This window comes from Suncus etruscus, chromosome 10 (assembly GCF_024139225.1).
Source record: "Suncus etruscus isolate mSunEtr1 chromosome 10, mSunEtr1.pri.cur, whole genome shotgun sequence".
NCBI lineage: Eukaryota > Metazoa > Chordata > Mammalia > Eulipotyphla > Soricidae > Suncus > Suncus etruscus.
The window spans coordinates 82,688,396-82,706,399 of NC_064857.1; the positions used below are offsets into that span (position 1 = coordinate 82,688,396).

An 18,004-nucleotide genomic window follows, 5' to 3' on the forward strand; every position below is an offset into this window, starting at 1 on the left:
GCGTTCCATATGGTTCCCCCAAGCCAGGGGCAATTTCTGAGCTCTTAGCCAGGAGTAAACCTGAGCATCAAACGGGTATGGCCCGAAAAACCAAAAAAAAAAAAAAAAAAAAGAATGTCATGGGTATCTTTAGAGGGATGCATTAAATCTGTACAATGCTTTGGGGGAGTATTGCCATTTTAATTATGTTAATCCTACAAATTCATGAACAGGGTATGTATTTCCTCTTATTTCTTGGAGCAGGGTTTTTTTTTTTTTTCAATATTTTTTTTCTTTATTTAAACTTTTTTTTTTTTTTTTTTTTTTTTTTTGGTTTTTGGGCCACAACCGGAGTTGCTCAGGGGCTACCCCTGGCTGTCTGCTCAGAAATAGCTCCTGGCAGGCACGGGGGACCATATGAGACACTGGGATTCGAACCAACCACCTTTGGTCCTGGATCGGCTGCTTGCAAGGCAAACGCTGCTGTGCTATCTTTCCAGGCCCTATTTAAACATCTTGATTACAAATATGATTGTGATTAGGTTTCAGTCATGTAAATAACACCCTCCTTCACCAGTGTAACATTCCTACCACCAATGTCCCAAATCTTCCTCCATCCCACCCGACCTGTACTCTAGACAGGCTTTCCAGTTCCCTCATTCATTCACATGATTATGATAGTTCTCAGTGTAGTTATTTCTATAACTGCACTCACCACTCTTTGTGGTGAGCTTCATGAAGTGAGCTGGAAGTTCCAGCCCTTCTTCTCTCATTGTCTCTAAGGATTGTTGCAAAAATGACTTTTAGTTTTCTTAAAACTCATAGATAAGTGAGACTACTCTGCGTCTCTCTCTCCCTCTGACTTATTTCACTCAGCATGATAGACTCCATTTACATCTAAGTATAGGAAAATTTGATGACTTCATCTATCCTGATGGCTGCATAATATTCCATTGTGTATATGTACCACAGTTTCTTTAGCCATTCGGCTGTTGAAGGGCATCTTGGTTGTTTCCAGAGCCTGGCTATTGTGAATAGTGCTGCAATAAATATAGGTGTGAGGAAGGGGTTTTTGTACTGTATTCTTGTGTTGCTAGGGTATATTCCTAGGAGTGGAATAGCTGGGTGGAATGGGAGCTCAATTTCCAGTTTTTGGAGGAATCTCCATATTGCTTTCCATAGAGGTTGGACTAGACGGCATTCCCACCAGCAGTGGATAAGAGTTCCTTTCTCAGGCCCAGAGAGATAGCACCGCGGTGTTTGCCTTGCAAGCAGCCGATCCAGGAACAAAAAGGTGGTTGGTTCGAATCCCAGTGTCCCATATGGTCCCCCGTGCCTGCCAGGAGCTATTTCTGAGCAGACAGCCAGGAATAACTGCTGAGCATTGCCGGGTGTGGCCCAAAAACCAAAAATAAATAAATAAATAAATAAATAAATAAATAAATAAATAAATAAATAAATAAAATAAAAGAGTTCCTTTCTCTCCACATCCCCGCCAGCACTGATTGTTCTCATTCTTTGTGATGTGTGCCAATCTCTGTGGTGTGAGATGGTATCTCATCATTGTTTTGATTTGCATCTCCCTAATGATCAGTGATGAGGAGCACTTTTTCATGTGCCTTTTGGCCATTTTTATTTCTATTTTTATCAAAGTGTCTGTTCATTTCTTCTCCACATTTTTTGATGAGATTAGATGTTTTTTTTCTTGTAAAGTTCTGTGAGTGCCCTGTATATTTTGAATATTAGCCCCTTATCTGATGGGTATTGGGTGAATAGTTTCTCCCACATGGTGAGTGGCTCTTGTATCCTGGGCATTATTTCTTTTGAGGTGCAGAAGCTTCTCAGCTTAATGTATTCCCATCTATTGATCTCTGCTTCCACTTGTTTGGAAAGTGCAGTTTCCTCTTTGAAGATGCCTTTAGTCTCAATGTCATGGAGTGTTTTACCTATGTGTTATTCTATATACCTTATGGTATCAGGTCTGATATCAAGGTCTTTAATCCATTTGGATTTTACCTTCATACATGATGTTAACTGGGGGTCTATTTTCACTTTTTTGCAAGTGGCTAACCAGCTCTGCCAGCACCACTTGTTGAAGAGGTTTTCCCTTCTCCACTTAGGATTTCTTGCTTCTTTGTCAAAGATTATGTGATTGTATGTCTGGGGAACATTGTCTGAAAACTCAAGTCTATTCCACTGATCTGAGAGTCTGTCTTTATTCCAATACCATGCTGTTTTGATAACTATTGCTTTGTAGTACAGTTTAAAGTTGAGGAAAGTAATGCGTCCCATTTTCTTTTTCCCTTGGAGTGCTTGAGCTATTCGAGGGTGTTTATTGTTCCAGATGAACTTAATAAGTGTTTGATCCACTTCTTTGAAGAATGTCATGGGTATCTTTAGAGGGATCACATTAAATCTGTACAATGCTTTGGGGAGCATTGCCATTTTAATTATGTTAATCCTGCCAATCCATGAACAGGGTGTGTTATTTCCTCTCTTATTTCTTGGAGAAGGGTTTTATAGTCTTCTTTGTATGGGACCTTCACGTCTTCAGTCAAGTTGACTCCAAGATATTTGAGTTTGTGGGGCACTAATGTGAATGGGGTTGTTTTCTTAATGTCCATTTCTTCCCTATCATTATTGGTGTATAAAAAGGCTATTAATTTTTGTGTGTTAATTTTGTAGCCTGCCACATTGCTATATAAATCTATTATTTCTAGAAGTTTTTTGGTAAAGTCTTTAGGGTTTTTTATGTTGAATATCATGTCATCGGCAAATAGTGAGAGCTTGACTTCTTCCTTTCCTATCTGGATTTTCTTTTTTTCTTTTCTTTTCTTTTTTTTTTTAAGCCAGTATTCCCAGGCGGTCTCCCATCCAAGTACTAACCAGGCCCGACCCTGCTTAGCTTCCGAGATCAGACGAGATCGGGCGCGTTCAGGGTGGTATGGCCGTAGACTGGATTTTCTTGATATCTTTTTCTCGCCTAATAGCTTTAGCAAGGACTTTCAGTACGATGTTGAATAAGAGTGTTGAGAGAGCACTGCCTTGAATTGTACCAGAATTTAGAGGAAAGGCTTTTAGTTTTTCTCTGTTGAGGTTAATATTTACCATTGGCTTGTGGTAGATGGCCTTACCTATATTGAGAAAGGTTCCTTTCATTCCCATCTTGCTGAGAGATTTTTTAATCAAAAATGGGTGTTGGATCTTATCAAATGCTTTCTCTGCATCAAATGATATGATGATGTGATTTCTATTTTTCTTGTTGTTGATGTTGTTAATAGATTTGATAGATTTACGGATGTTAAACCATCCTTGCATTCCTGGGATGAAAACTATTTGATCGTAGTGAATGATTTTCTTGATGAGGCATTGGATTTTTATTTGCCAGGATTTTGTTGAGGATCTTTGCATCTGTATTCATCAGGGATATTGGTCTGTAAAATTTCTATCCTCGATTTTATGGAGGTATGTTTTATGTGCCAGCATGTGGTCTATCCTGGAGAATGACCCATGTACATTGGAGAAGAATATATATCCAGGTTTCCAGGGATGGAGTGTTCTACATATCTCTACTAGACCACTTTCTTCCATTTCTCTTTTCAAGGTTAGTATATATTTTTTGGGTTTCAGTCTGGTGGCCCTATCAAGTGTTTACAGGGCTTTGTTGAGTTCTCCCACAATTATTGTGTTATTATTGATATCTTCTTTAAAATTTGTCAATAATTGTATTAAATATTGTGCTGGTATCTCATTGGGTTTGTGTATGTTTAGTAGTGCTATTTCTTCATGTTGCACATATCCCTTGATTAGTACAAAGTGTCCATCTTTGTCCCTTACAACTTTTCTGAGTCTTAAGTTTGTGTTGTTTGATTAATATGCCCACCCCAGCTTTTTTAAGGGTGTTGTTTGCTTGGATGGTTTTCCTCCAGCCTTTGATTTTGAGTCTATGTTTGTTCTGACTATTAAGGTGTGTTTCTTGTAGGCAGCAGAAGGTTGGATTCATTTTTTTGATCCATTTAGCCATTCCCTGTCTCTTAATTGGTGCATTTAGTCCATTGACATTGAGAGAGAAGATTGTCATGAGATTTAATGTCCTCTTTGTGTATGTTTGGTGTGTTTGTTGGCCTGTCTTGTCTTAAAGTAAACCTTTCAGTTTTTCCTTTAAGCATCTGTGAAGTTTCTGAGCTGTTTCTTATATTCATGAAGCTATGTATTCTTCCTTCAAAGCTGAATGTGAGTCGGGCTGAGTGCAGTATTATTCTTTTTTTTTTTCAGTAATTTCTTTTTTTTTTAGTAATATTTTATTTAAACACCTTAGTTACAAACATGATTGTGGTTGGGTTTCAGTCATATAAGAGGACACCCCCCATCACCAGTGCAACATTCTTACCACTAATGTTCCAAATACACCTCCTTCCCATCCCACCCACCCCCAATACTCTAGACAGGCTTTCTATTTCTCTCATACATTCTCATTGTTAGGATAGTTTGAAATGTAGTTATTTCTCTAACTACATTCATCACTCTTTGTGGTGAGATTCATAAAGTGGGCTGTAACTTCCAGCCCTCCTCTCTTTTGTCTCTGAAAATTATTACAAAATTATCTTTCATTTTTCTTAAAACCTATAGATGAATGAGACCAGTCTGTGTCTTTCTCTCTCTCTGACTTATTTCACTCAGCATAATAGATTCCATTTACATCCATGTATAGGAATAGTTCATGACTTCATCTCTCCTGATGGCTGCATAATACTCCATTGTGTATATGTACCACAGTTTCTTTAGTCATTTATCTGTTGAAGGGCATCTTGGTTGTTTCCAGAGTCTTGCTATGGTAATTAGTGCTGCAATAATATAGGTGTAAGGAAGGGATTTTTATATTGTATTTTTGTGTTCCTAGGGTATATTCCTAGGAGTGGTATAGCTGGATCGTATGGGAGCTCAATTTTCAGTTTTTGGAGAAATCTCCATATCGCTTTCCAGAAAGGTTGAACTAGATGGCATTCCTACCAGCAGTGGATAAGAGTTCCTTTCTCTCCACATCCCCACCAACACTGCTTGTTCTCATTTTTGTGATGTGTACCAATCTCTGTGGTGTGAGGTGGTACCTCATAGTTGTTTTGATTTGCATCTCCCTGATGATTAGTGATGTGGAGCATTTTTTCATGTGCCTTTTGGCCATTTTTTTTTTTATCAAAGTGTCTGTCCATTTCTTCTCTCCATTTTTTGATGAGATTAGATGTTTTTTTCTTGTAAAGTTCTGTCAGTGCCTTGAATATTTTGGATATTAGCCCCTTATCTGATGGGTATTGGGTGAGTAGTTTCTCCACTCAGTGGGTGGCTTTTGTATCCTGTTGAGTGCAGTATTCTAAGTGAAGCATCTATTTCATTCAGTCTTGTCACAATATCCCACCACTGTCTTCTGGCCTTGAGAATTTCTTGTGATATGTCTGCTGTAAATCTTAAGGATGCTTCTTTGAATGTGATTTCCCTTTTTGACCTTGCGGCTTTCAATATTCTATCACTATCTGTAGGATTTGTCATTGTGAATAGGATGTATTTTGGGGTGTTTTTCTTCAGGTCTCTTAGCTGATACTCTTCGGGCATGCAGGATTTTATTGCATGCAGTCTTTAGCTTTGGGAATTTCTCTGTGATGATGTCTTTGACTGTTGGTTCTTCCTGGGAATCCCCTTCCTAGATCTCTGGGACTCCAGTGATTCTTATGTTGTTTCTGTTGAGTTTCTGTTGACTTCTATTTTTATCTGTTCATATTCTTTGAATACTTTTTTCATTGTATGATCCTTTGCCTTAAGGTTCTTTTCTAATCTCTTCTGCTGTAAGGAGTTGTTCTGCTTTTGATCTTCCAGTTCACTGTTTCTGTCTTTGACTGCTGTTACCCTGTTGGAAGGCTTTTCATTGAGGTTTTCAGTTCTGCTACCATGTTTCTTAGATCTGTTATTTTTGTTTTGTGTTTTCTGATTTCTATCTTTGTGTTCTTTTCAGCTAGAGCTATGTTTTCTATGATTTTCATGAGGGTCCTCCATATTTCTATTCTAAATTTCTTATCTGAGAGATTAATCAGATGGTCGGTATTTGGGGGTTAATCAAAGATATCATCGTCATTCTCTGTGCATGATGTTTGCCTGTGAGGTTTCCCCCATTGTCATGCTTGTAGTGTAGTTTTTCTGCCTGTTTTGTTGGGCTATATTAGTTAGAAATAGTGTGTGGCCATGAAGCGAAGCGGAGCAGCTGTGCTCTTCTGGAGCCTCTAGGAGAGAGTTTTTCCTGGGCCTTTCTTGGCCCTCTCAGGAGAGGTTCAGGAGACAAAAGAGAAGAGAAATACGCAAAGGCAACAGGTCCCCTGTTTCTCCCAGTTAGTAATCTCACCAATTTGTCACTTTCTACTCTAAGATTCATCATAGGAAATTTTCCTCGGCCAGCACCTGTCACATACTATTTAGTATTTGTAAATGATATTTGGTAAATGTAAAATTGTGTGTGTTCCTAAAAACGAAAATCAAAGACAGATGCAAAGTATCTAGGAGTTCATTGCTGACTACTGTCATTAACCTGAACAACTGACGAAATGATGTTTAAGGTAACTTCACAAAAAACCTGTCAGTGACCAACAGGAAAGGAACATGTGTACTTTCTAAGCAGGGGTCTGTGTATACTTCTTTTGTGATGGATTTTCATTTGTTTGGCTATTGTGGAAGGCCTTGAATGACCCTAGACCTGGCTCACGGTGCCAGGCAGGTCCAGCCCTATCAATACCTTATGTCAAATGTCAGGAATCTTATTGAGTCCACAAAGGATGGAAATCAATTAAACCATGGACAATGAGATTAAAGGCTCCCTATAATCTCACAATAATTTCTAAGCAGATCTGTGGGTTCTAAAGACATAATAGGATGGTCTGGAATGTTCCCAGTTTATAAACCCTGACTAAGACAGTGTGCTCAGGAATACCTGTACATCTCATCAATGCCCCTTTTTCTATGCCCTACTATGCCACTCTGTCTGTGCCACTCGCTTCCCTTAGCTACAGAAACTAAATGCCATGATTCCAGTTAGCTAAGAATAAATATTATGGAAGGTGTTGGTCACGGAGCTTTAAAGGGAGTCAGGGAGGTAGTTCAAAGGGCCAAATACATGTTCTGCAGGCAGAAGACCTGGGTTTTCTCCATAAACCAAAGGTCCCAGTGACCCCCAAGCATCACTGGATGTGATATCAACTGAACAAAAAAGAAAAACAAAGATGTAGAGCTGAACTCTGGATACAAGCATTGCTGAGGGAGACCTTCATATGTGTCTCATGGTGCTGTACATGGGATATAGGTCAGACATAGTGTGGGTCAGGCAGCTAACCCCACCCAGGCTCTGGGTAGGTGGCAGGTTGGCCCAAGAGGTAGTCACGCTACAGTTGACTATTGGCAGAGCCCCTACCCCTGCTCTCCCCTCAGTGATCTCTCGATCCATCCTCAGAATAGACTGAGGATTTTCTGAGTCAGCAGCCTCCCTGGTAGTGCCTCCACAGGCTGCCTCAGTGGTTCCCTCTTTCCTCTAAGGTAGATCCTAGGCACCTCCTCTGAATCCATCCCACCAGCCCCACCTTCTGAGTTCTTTCGCACCTTCAGACTCATAGGAACTTTTTACTCCAAGTCTCTCCCCAGCCTGCTGCCCCAACATTCACCTGAAAAGATTTTAAAGCAGGGCCACCATGATGGCTCCTCCAGGAAGACTTCCCTGATCACCTCATTCGATCTTAGCCACTCTGGGCTCCAGAAGGTGCCATTCATGTCTGTGTGTCTTAATGTTCATGGCTCCCTGAGGAGTCTTGTGACATCTGTAATGATGTCACACAACATGAAGTCACCTGGGTGGATCCAGTCACTCCCAAATGGAAAAGGTCAATCTTCCTTTCAGACAGAAGTTCCCTGGTCTGCCCCATAGTTCCCTCTCAGCCCATTTGATTTGTTCCGTTTCCTTCCTTTCTTCTTTCCTTCCTTCATTCCTTTTTTCCCTTCCTTCCATCCTTCTCTACCTCTTTCTTTCTTTCCTATTTTTTTATTTTGGTCTTTGGGTCACATCTGGCAGCGTTCAGGGGTTACTCCTAACTCTGTGCTCAGAAACCACTCCTAAAAGGCTTGGGGGACCAGATGAGATGCCAGGATTTGAACAACCATCCATCTTGAATTGACTGCATGCAAGGCAAACACCCTACCACTGTGCTATCTCTCCTGCCCCTCGTTCCTTTTTTATCTTTTCTCTTTTTTTATTTCTTCTTTTTTTCCAACTACTAGAATGACAGGCCTATAAACAACTTCTGTATTACAACCATTAACCTGAATTTTAGAAAAGAAAATAAAGATCTAAATTCAACAAGATTTATCTTCCTAAAAATAGAATCAAGAAGGAAGTTTTCTGACCATATAACATGCTCCTGGTAGGTGGAGGGAATAATATTGACAAATTCCCTGTAAGGAGAGAGGGAGGAGTGAGCCAGATTATGACTGAAAGAGATAGACAAGCCACCGTGAGGTTTACTGAGACCCAGAGCCATCTGCTACTCTGATGGATCCTCTGTTCCAAAGGGCTATTGGGGAGGAGGGTTGTCCTACTGAAGGCATCAGGCCAGAGCTGAGCTCCCACCCACATGCCTAAAGGGAAACAGAGCTGTTATTTCCCTTTCTCCAGACAGGTCTCAAACATGGGAAATTCAAGGCAAATAAAAGAGAGCCAATGGTCTGGTCAACTGCAGAATTTGGCTCAGTTCTCTGATTCCACCAACCCCAGGGGGCAGGGGCTCAGGCCAGAGAAGCTTTATAGAACTGCATCAAGAACTCCAGAAATAGTCACTTTTGAAGGGAAATTGGGTTTTTCAAGAATAAAGAAAGAGTGATGCCAAGGCAGACAAACAGTCCCTGCTCCCCCTCACCATATGCCCATTGATGTCAAGACTCTCACCTGGGTGGATCCCACCTCCCAGGTGCCCACCAGGCCCCTAGGAAGGGCTGACACCCACATTCCACACGTGAACAACAATCTTTATTTTATGAAAATTTTAATTGTGGTGCCTTGAATTACAAAGAAGTCAACTCTTTTTAGTGACATTCTTGTTAAGTGGTACAAAGGCCATTTTGAAGTGGGGCCTGCATGCTTTCTTTTACATCACAGGATGCCACTCTACTCATGACCACATTGAATGGTGCATTAAGGGACTGTCAGTTTGATTACTTTATTAAAAAGTTCTCCTGTAATTTTTCATTTAGCAGCTTAACCCAGTGATAATTAATCAATTAGGGTTACAAATGGTGTTTTTCTAATTCTGTCATTTCTTATTCACTTATTAGCTAGAATTCTTCTAAGAAGAAAATTGTTCCTCAGGATATTTGATTATCATGAAATATAGTACAAGGAGAAAAAATCAAGATAAATGATTAATTCTTGCCCTTAATTTCAATTACCCAAATAGTACAATACTGAACAAATTATAACTCAAGAGTGTTTATTTTCTAATTTATCTTGCTCTTCTTGCTTTCTCTGAAATGACATATCCGGTGACAATGGAGACATTTTTAACCACAAAATGAATGTGTTTTCTTATAGATCATATAAATTCATAGAAACATAAGACTCTATAAATATGTATTTAATCATCTATCATTGTTTAAGTGAGAAAAATAAAACGCATCAAGGTATTTTACCATGTTTGATGGGTATGTTGTGAATGGAATCCTGATATACAAAATCCATGAGTGTTTCCATGGACATCCTAGATTGGATTATGTGTATGTGAAAGAATTTATAGAAAAATAATAGTTTGATTTTCATACTCTTTTATAGCTACATCTACATTACTGATCCACATCTAATTTCAAAGTATCATTGATCTTGTTTGAGAAATATAGTTTTGGAGACTAGAGTGATAGTACAACAGTTAGGGTGCTTGCCTTGCATATGACCAGTCTGGAGGTTCAATCCCATCATATTCATATAGTCCCCAAAGACCTTTCACGAGTGATTCTTGAGCACAGAACCAGGAACAAACCCTGAGCTGGGTGTGGCCCAAAACTTATAAGAAGAAGAGAGAACTGTAGTTCTTTTTGCTAAAGGCCATTTTTCTGCAATTTACTTAGTGAAGTAAATTGTCTACATTTTCAAATGGTATTTTTAAGGTTTTTCCATGGAATTAAAATTCACAGTTTACTATAGAAAGCAAATAAAACTTATCAATTCTATTTTGATTGAGTCACATTCCTGTGATGTAAGTAAGAAATGGCTATCATATCATAAAATCTTACAGGATAAGTCAGACATTTACATAAAAAGTCCTTTAAGAGTTAAAACATTGACATTACCTCAAAGACAAAGTCTCTCCTCAGAGATCATCAGTCTTACATTTTCTCACCAACAAGCCCAATGAGGACAGAGAGCTTGGCAACTAGGGGGCTGAAGTCACTCCAACTCAAACCACCAAATGCAAAGAAATATGGGCAAACTAAGTAAGATAGTAACAACTGGGCATATGGAGAGAAATTCTAGCAAGTTCCCAAATCCACCAAAATGCACGGGCCCAGTAGAAGAAGACCTAAAAGCAACATTGCAAGCCATTGCAAAAAAAATCATAGAATCACTAGCTAGGAGTTCAAGAAATCCATAGACAAACAAATCAACAAACTCAAAGAAGAACTTTTACAGAACATGAGAGAGGCCTTACAAATGGAAATAAAGGAAATAAAAAATTCCTTAGCAGGCCATAGTAGCAGAGTTACATAGTTGGAGAATCACATAGAAGAACTTGAAGAAATACTACAAACCAAAAATGACAGAGGAGCCAATAGGGAAATAAAAGGTCAAGCATTAGAAGAAAAAGTTAGGTATTTAACAAACATAGAAAAAATAAATAATCTATGGATTGTAGGAAAACCAGAAGGGGAGGAAATAGGGAAAAGGGGATAACAAGTGGTTAGGGTAAAAAAAAACTTTTACACCCTCTAGAAAGAATCTTTGGTGCAGATCCAGGAGGTGAAGAGTTCTTAATAAAATAGACCCCAATAAACCAGCACCAAGACATATAATAATCCAAATGGAAAAAAAAAAAAAAGAGAAAGATGAACTCCTTAAAGCAATAGGGAAAAAAAACCCTCAAGTACAAAGATAGGAACATAAGAATCAAACCAGATCTCCCATTTAAAATAATTAAAGCAAGAAGACAGTGGAATGATATATTTAAACAACTGAATGAAAGAAACTTCCAACCTAGAGTCCACTACCTAGCAAAACTCTCATTCATGTGGGAGGGAGGACTAAAAACATTCCCAGACAAAAAAGAACTTGCATTATTTGCACAAACAACACCTAAATATCTAAATGATATACTAATATCTAAATTATATACTCAGAGATGAATTACACAATCCAAATCCCTGATTGTAACAATAACCACCCTACACAATACAACTGCACAACAGCCCTCCCTAGAAATAATCTCCTTAAATGTCAATGGACTAAACTGTCTCATTAAAAGACACATAGTAGAGACTTGGATTAGAAAACAAAAAACTGGATTTCTGCTGCCTGCAAGAAACACACCTACAAGTATAGGATAGACACAGGCTTAGAATAAAAGGATGAAAATCAATTATTCAAGACAATGAAAACCAAGAAAAAGCTGGGACAGCCATTCTTATATTAGACCAAATTGCATTAAACCTCAAGACAAACCTCAGAGACAAAGGGGGTCACTACCTACTGATCAGGGGAACACTAGATGACGAAGTACTAACTGGTCAATATAAATATTGCAGCAAACGCAGAGCCAGCAAAATATGTAAGGCATTTGCTCACAAACCTAGAGAAACATGGAAGGCAATGTGATAGTAGGAGATTTCAATACTCTACTATCACCACTAGACAGATCCACCAGACAGAAAACTAGCAAAGAAATAAGAGCCCTAAATAAGAAATTAGAAGAACTAGAGCTAATAGACTTATATAGGGTCCTCCATCCCCAGAAAGCAGAATACACATTCTTCTTAAGTGCTCATGGAACCTTCTCTAGAATAGACCATGCCTTAGGATATAAATCTAACTTGCATAAAGTCACAAATATAAAGATTATTAGAAATACCGTATCAGATCACTATGCAACAGATATCAAGATTGACTGTAAAAAGAAGCTATGGAGAAAACCTAACACCTGGAGATTAAACAACATGCTGCTCAACAACAGCTGGACCAAAGAGGAACTCAAGGAAAAATAAAAAGGATTCCTTGAGACAAACGATAATGAAGAGACAAATTGTCAAAATATATGGAACACAGAAAAAGCAGTAATTAGGGGGAAACTCATAGCAATACAGGCATATGTCAGGAAAGAATAGAAGGACAAAATCAACAATTTAAAGGGACACCTTAAGAAGCTGGAAAAATAGCAGCAAAGAAACACAAACACAGGAGAAGAAATGAACAGACACTTTGTAAAAGAAGAAATGCAAATGGTCAAAAGGCACATGAAAAGATGATCAACATCATTAATCGTCAGGGAGATGCAACTAAAAACTACGATGAGGTACCACCTCACGCCACTGAGATTGGCACACTTCACAAAGAAGGAAAACAAGCAGAGCTTGTGGGGATATGGAGAGAAAGGAACTCTTTTTCACTGCTGGTGGGAATGCCATCTAGTCCAACCTTTATGGAAAGCAATATGGAGATTCCTCCACAAACTGGAAATTGAGCTCCCATACGATCTCGCTATACCACTCCTAGGAATATACCTGAGGAACACAAAAAATACAATACAAAAATCCCTTCCTCACATCTATATTCATTGCAGAGCTATTTACCATAGGCAGACTCCAGAAACAACCAATTTGCCTTTCAACAGATGAGTGGCTAAAGAAACTGTGGTACATATACACAATGGAATACTGTGCAGCCGTCAGGAGAGATAGAGTCATAAAATTTTCCTATACATGGATGTACATGGAATCTATTATGCTGAGTGAAATGAGTCAAAGGGAGAAAGACGCAGAATAGTTTCACTCATTTATGGGTTTTAAGAAAAATGAAAGAAGGGGCCGGGCGGTGGCGCTGGAGGTAAGGTGCCTGCCTTGCCTGCGCTAGCCTAGGACGGACCGCGGTTCGATCCCCCGGCGTCCCATATGGTCCCCCAAGAAGCCAGGAGCAACTTCTGAGCGCATAGCCAGGAGTAACCCCTGAGCGTCACAGGGTGTGGCCCAAAAACCAAAAAAAAAAAAAAAAAAAAAAAAAAAGAAAGAAAAATGAAAGACATTTTTAGCAGTATCTCAGAGACAAGAGAAATGAGGGCTGGTAGGTGCAGCTCATGACATGAAGCTCACCACATAGAGTGATGAGTGCAGTTAGAGAAATAACTACACTGAGAACTAGCATAACAATGTGAATGAATGAGGGAAGTAAAAAGCTTGTCTCGAGTACAGGTGTGGGTGGGGTGGGGAGGAGGGAAATCTGGGAAATTGGTGGTGGGAATCTTGCACTGGTGAAGGGGGGTGTTCTCTACATGACTGTAATCATACAACTCAATCATGTTTGTAATCACGGTGTTTAAATAAAGATAATTTAACAATAAAAAAGAAACCCAAACACAACCAGAAGACAAGAAATAATAAAAACCAGAGCAGAAATAAACAACATAGAAACTAAGAAAACAATACAAAAAATCAATGTGACCAGGAGTTGGTTTTTCAAAAGAATAAACAAGATTGACAAACCATTGGCAAGACTCACAAAATAAAAAGAGGGTAAACACCCAAATAAACAGGGTCACAAATGAAAGGGGAGAGATTACAACAGAACCCCAAGAAATCCAACACATCATTGGGACTTATTATGAGCAACTATACTCAGTCAGGTTAGAAAACCCAGAGGAAACCAATAGATTTCTGGAAAAATATCATCTTCCAAGACTGGATAAGAAGGATGTAGAAAGCCTAAACAGGCCAATCATATCTGAGGAAATTGAATCAGTAATTAAGAAACTCCCCAAGAACAAAAGTCCAGGTCCAGATGGTTTTACATGTGAATTCTATCAAACATTCCGAGAAGAATTACTACCAATGATCCACAGGCACTTCCAAAACATTGAAAAGACAGGAATCCTTCCTAAAATCCTTTTATGAGGCTAATAACACACTCATTCCCAAAGATGGCAAAGACACTGCCAAGAAAGAAAACTACAGACCAATCTCACTAATGAACATAGATGCAAAAATCCTCAACAAAATCTTAGCAAACCAAATCCAGCACTACATCAAAAAGATTATACACCATGACCAAGTGGGTTTCATCCCAGGGATGCAAGGATGGTTCAACATACACAAATCATACATCATACACCACATCAACAAGAAAGACAAAAAATCACATAATTATATCAATCGATGCAGAGAAGGTGTTTGACAAAATCCAACACTCATTCATGATGAAAACACTCAGCAAAATAGGGCTGGAAGGAACCTTCCTCAAGATAGTTACAGCTATCTCTAAAAATCACACAGCCAATATTATCCTTAATGGTGAAAAACTGAAAGCATTTCCACTAAGGTCAGGAACTAGGCAAGGCTGTCTACTCTCTCCACTTTTATTCAATATAGTTCTAGAAATCCTAGCAATAGCAATCAGATAAGAGAAGAAAATCAAAGGAATCCAAATAGGGAAAGAGGAACTGAAACTATCTTTTTGCAGATGATATGATGATATACATCGAAAACCCTAAAGAGTTCACAGTAAAACTCCTAAAAATAATTAACTAATACAGCAAAGTGGCCAGCTTCAAAGTCAATACACAAAAGACAGTAGTAGTATCCCTCTATACAAATAACGAAGTAGAGGAGAAAGAGATTAAGAAGACAATCCTATTTAAAATAGTATTCAAAAATATCAAATACCTAGGTGTCAACCTTACAAGAGAAGTGAAGGACCTATACCATGAAAACTTCAAAAACAAAAACAAATACAAAAACAAAAAAAACACTCCAGAAAGAAATGGAAGAGGACCTAAGGAAATGGAAGAACATCCCATGCTCACGGCTAGGAAGGATCAACATAGTCAAAATGACTATTTTCCTAAACTTATCTACAGATGCAATGCAATCTCTATCCAAATTCAGACATCATTTTTTCTTTATTTTCTTTATTTAAACATCAATTACAAATATGATTGTGATTAGGTTTCAGTCATGTAAAGAACACCCCCCTTCACCAGTGCAACATTCCCACCACCAATGTCCCAAATCTCCCTTCATCCCACCCTACCCCCACCTGTACTCTAGACAGGCTTTCCAGTTCCCTCATTCATTCACATGATTATGGTAGTTCTAGTGTAGTTATTTCTATAACTGCACTCACCACTCTTGGTAGTGAGCTTCATGAAGTGAGCTGGAAGTTCCAGCTCTCCTCTCAGTTCTCTAAGGATTGTTGCAAAAATGACTTTTAGTTTTCTTAAAACCCATAGATGAGTGAGACTACTCTGTGTGTGTCTCTCTCTCCCTCTGACTTATTTCACTCAGCATGATAGACTCCATGTACATCTACGTATAGAAAAATTTCATGACTTCATCTCTCCTGATGGCTGCATAATATTCCATTGTGTATATGTATATATGTACCACAGTTTTGTGGGGGTTTTTTTTTTTTTTTTTTTTTGGTTTTTGGGCCACACCCGGCGTTGCTCAGGGGTTACTCCTGGCTGTCTGCTCAGAAATAGCTCCTGGCAGGCACAGGGGACTATATAGGACACCGGGATTCGAACCAACCACCTTTGGTCCTGGATCGGCTGCTTGCAAAGCAAACGCTGCTGTGCTATCTCTCCGGGCCCATACCACAGTTTCTTTAGCCATTCATCTGTTGAAGGGCATCTTGGTTGTTTCCAGAGCCTGGCTATTGTGAATAGTGCTGCAATAAATATAGGTGTGAGGAAGGGGTTTTTGTATTGTATTCTTGTGTTCCTAAGGTATATCCCTAGGAGTGAAATAGCTGGGTCAAATGGGAGCTCAGTTTTCAGTTTTTGGAGGAATCTCCATATTGTTTTCCATAGAGGTTGGACTAGACGGCATTCCCATCAGCAGAGGATAAGAGTTCCTTTCTCTCCACATCCCCGCCAGCACTGATTGTTCTCATTCTTTGTGCAGACATCATTTTTAAGGATTTAGAACATTCAATTATAAAATTCATCTGGAACCACAAAAGACCCAGGTTAGCCAAATACATACTGAAAAACCAGAAGCTAGGTGGCATCTCTTTACCTAACCAGAAGCTTTACTATTAAGCCATAGTGATCAAAACAGCATGGTACTGGAACAAAGACAGAGTCTCAGTCTCAGATAAATGGGTTAGAACAGAATATTCAGAGATAAATCCCCAAATATACAACCAACCAATATTTGACAAAAGAGCCAAGAACTTGAAATGGAACAAAGACAGTCTCTTCAACAAATGGTGTTGGAACAACTGGACAGTAAGAAATTAAAATTTGATCCATACCTCACACCTTACACAAAAGTCAACTCAAAATGGATTAAAGACCTTGAATCAGACCCGAATCCATAAAGTTTATTGAGGAAAAAATAGGCAGAATACTAGAAGACCTATATATCAAAAAAGTCTTTGAGGATAGAATGCCAATGGCAAGAACTTTTGCATCAAATCTAAATAAATGGGATACATCAAATTAAAAAGTTTCTGCATGGCAAAAGAAACCCTACTTAATACTAGAAGACAGTTAATGGAAAGGAAAGAAATTTTCACTCAACACCTCAGCTGATATCTAGGATATACAAAGCACTCAGAAAGGTGAGCTCCAAAAAATCTAATAAAGCCATAGAAAAATGGGGAGAAGAAATGAATAGACACTTATCTGAGAAAGAACGAAAGATGGCCAACAGACACATGAAAACATGCTCACCTTCACTCATCATTAGGGTAATCAAATCAAGACAACAATGAGGTACCACCTTACACCAGTGAGGATGGCTCACATCAAAAATAACGGAAACAATCTCTGTTGGCGGAGATGTGGTAAGAAAGGAACTTTCATCCACTGCTGATGGGAATGCTGCCTGGTCCAACCGCTATGAAAAACAGTGTGGAGAGTGTTCAGTAAACTTAGAATTGAGCTCCCATATGACCCAGCAATTGCTCTCCTGGGTATCTATCCCCAAGTTGGAAGAACATTCATCCCAAAGTATGTGTGCACTCCATTATTTATCGCAGCGCTCAGCACAATAGCCAAGATTTGGAACCAGCCTCGATGTCCAACAATAGATGAGTGGATCATGAAGATGTGGTATTTATACACAATGGAATACTACATAACAGTTAGAAATGATACAATCATAGACTTTGCAGCAACATGAATGGATCTACAAAATATTATGTTAAATAAAGTAAGCCAGAAGATGAAGGATAAACACAGAATGATAGCACTTTTCAGAGGTACTTAGAATATACACCATATATACATTTAATACTCCAGGAACAAATACAAATACAACTGTCTAATAGGGAGCAAACAGGTATGTAATCAGCCTTATACTGCAAAGGCCTATACTGTCTTAGGGATCTTATACAGGATTACAGGTGAAGAACATGATTGGAAGCTTTTCATAACAATGTGTTTTATTGTCTTAATATTATTAGATTTAAAATAACCTCTCAGCTTCTCTGCCCAAAGGATGGATACCCTAATTTGGCACTCAGTCACACTAGATAACATATTCAGTTTGTATTATGAAAATGTCTAGATAAAACACTCCAATATACCCTTTTTCTCTTATTTATAACCTCTATTGGGACATAAAGCATGTGACCATCCAGACCACTGAAACAATCAACTGCAAACTACAGACTTATATTACAGGACCTACTACTCATTGAGCATGTTTGGGCAAATTAATATTTCCTTTTTCTCTCCTTTCTTCTCTCTTCTCACTACTTCTCTTTCTCCCCTTTCTTCTTTTACCTCTTCTTCCTCATCATCAT

The 18,004-nt window shown here is 38.7% G+C and overlaps 2 protein-coding genes and 1 pseudogene across 2 annotated transcripts in view; 1 reads left to right on the forward strand and 2 right to left on the reverse strand.

Moving 5' to 3' along the window:
* Positions 1–18,004, forward strand: part of ATP5F1A (ATP synthase F1 subunit alpha) — a 521,274-nt gene that overhangs the window by 156,740 nt on the left and 346,530 nt on the right. The gene's annotated exons all lie outside the window — the stretch shown is intronic.
* LOC126020102 (E3 ubiquitin-protein ligase RNF165-like) overlaps positions 1–18,004 on the reverse strand; it is a 205,977-nt gene that overhangs the window by 58,192 nt on the left and 129,781 nt on the right. The window lies entirely within an intron of this gene.
* On the reverse strand, positions 2,821–2,935 carry LOC126021348 (uncharacterized; annotated as a pseudogene).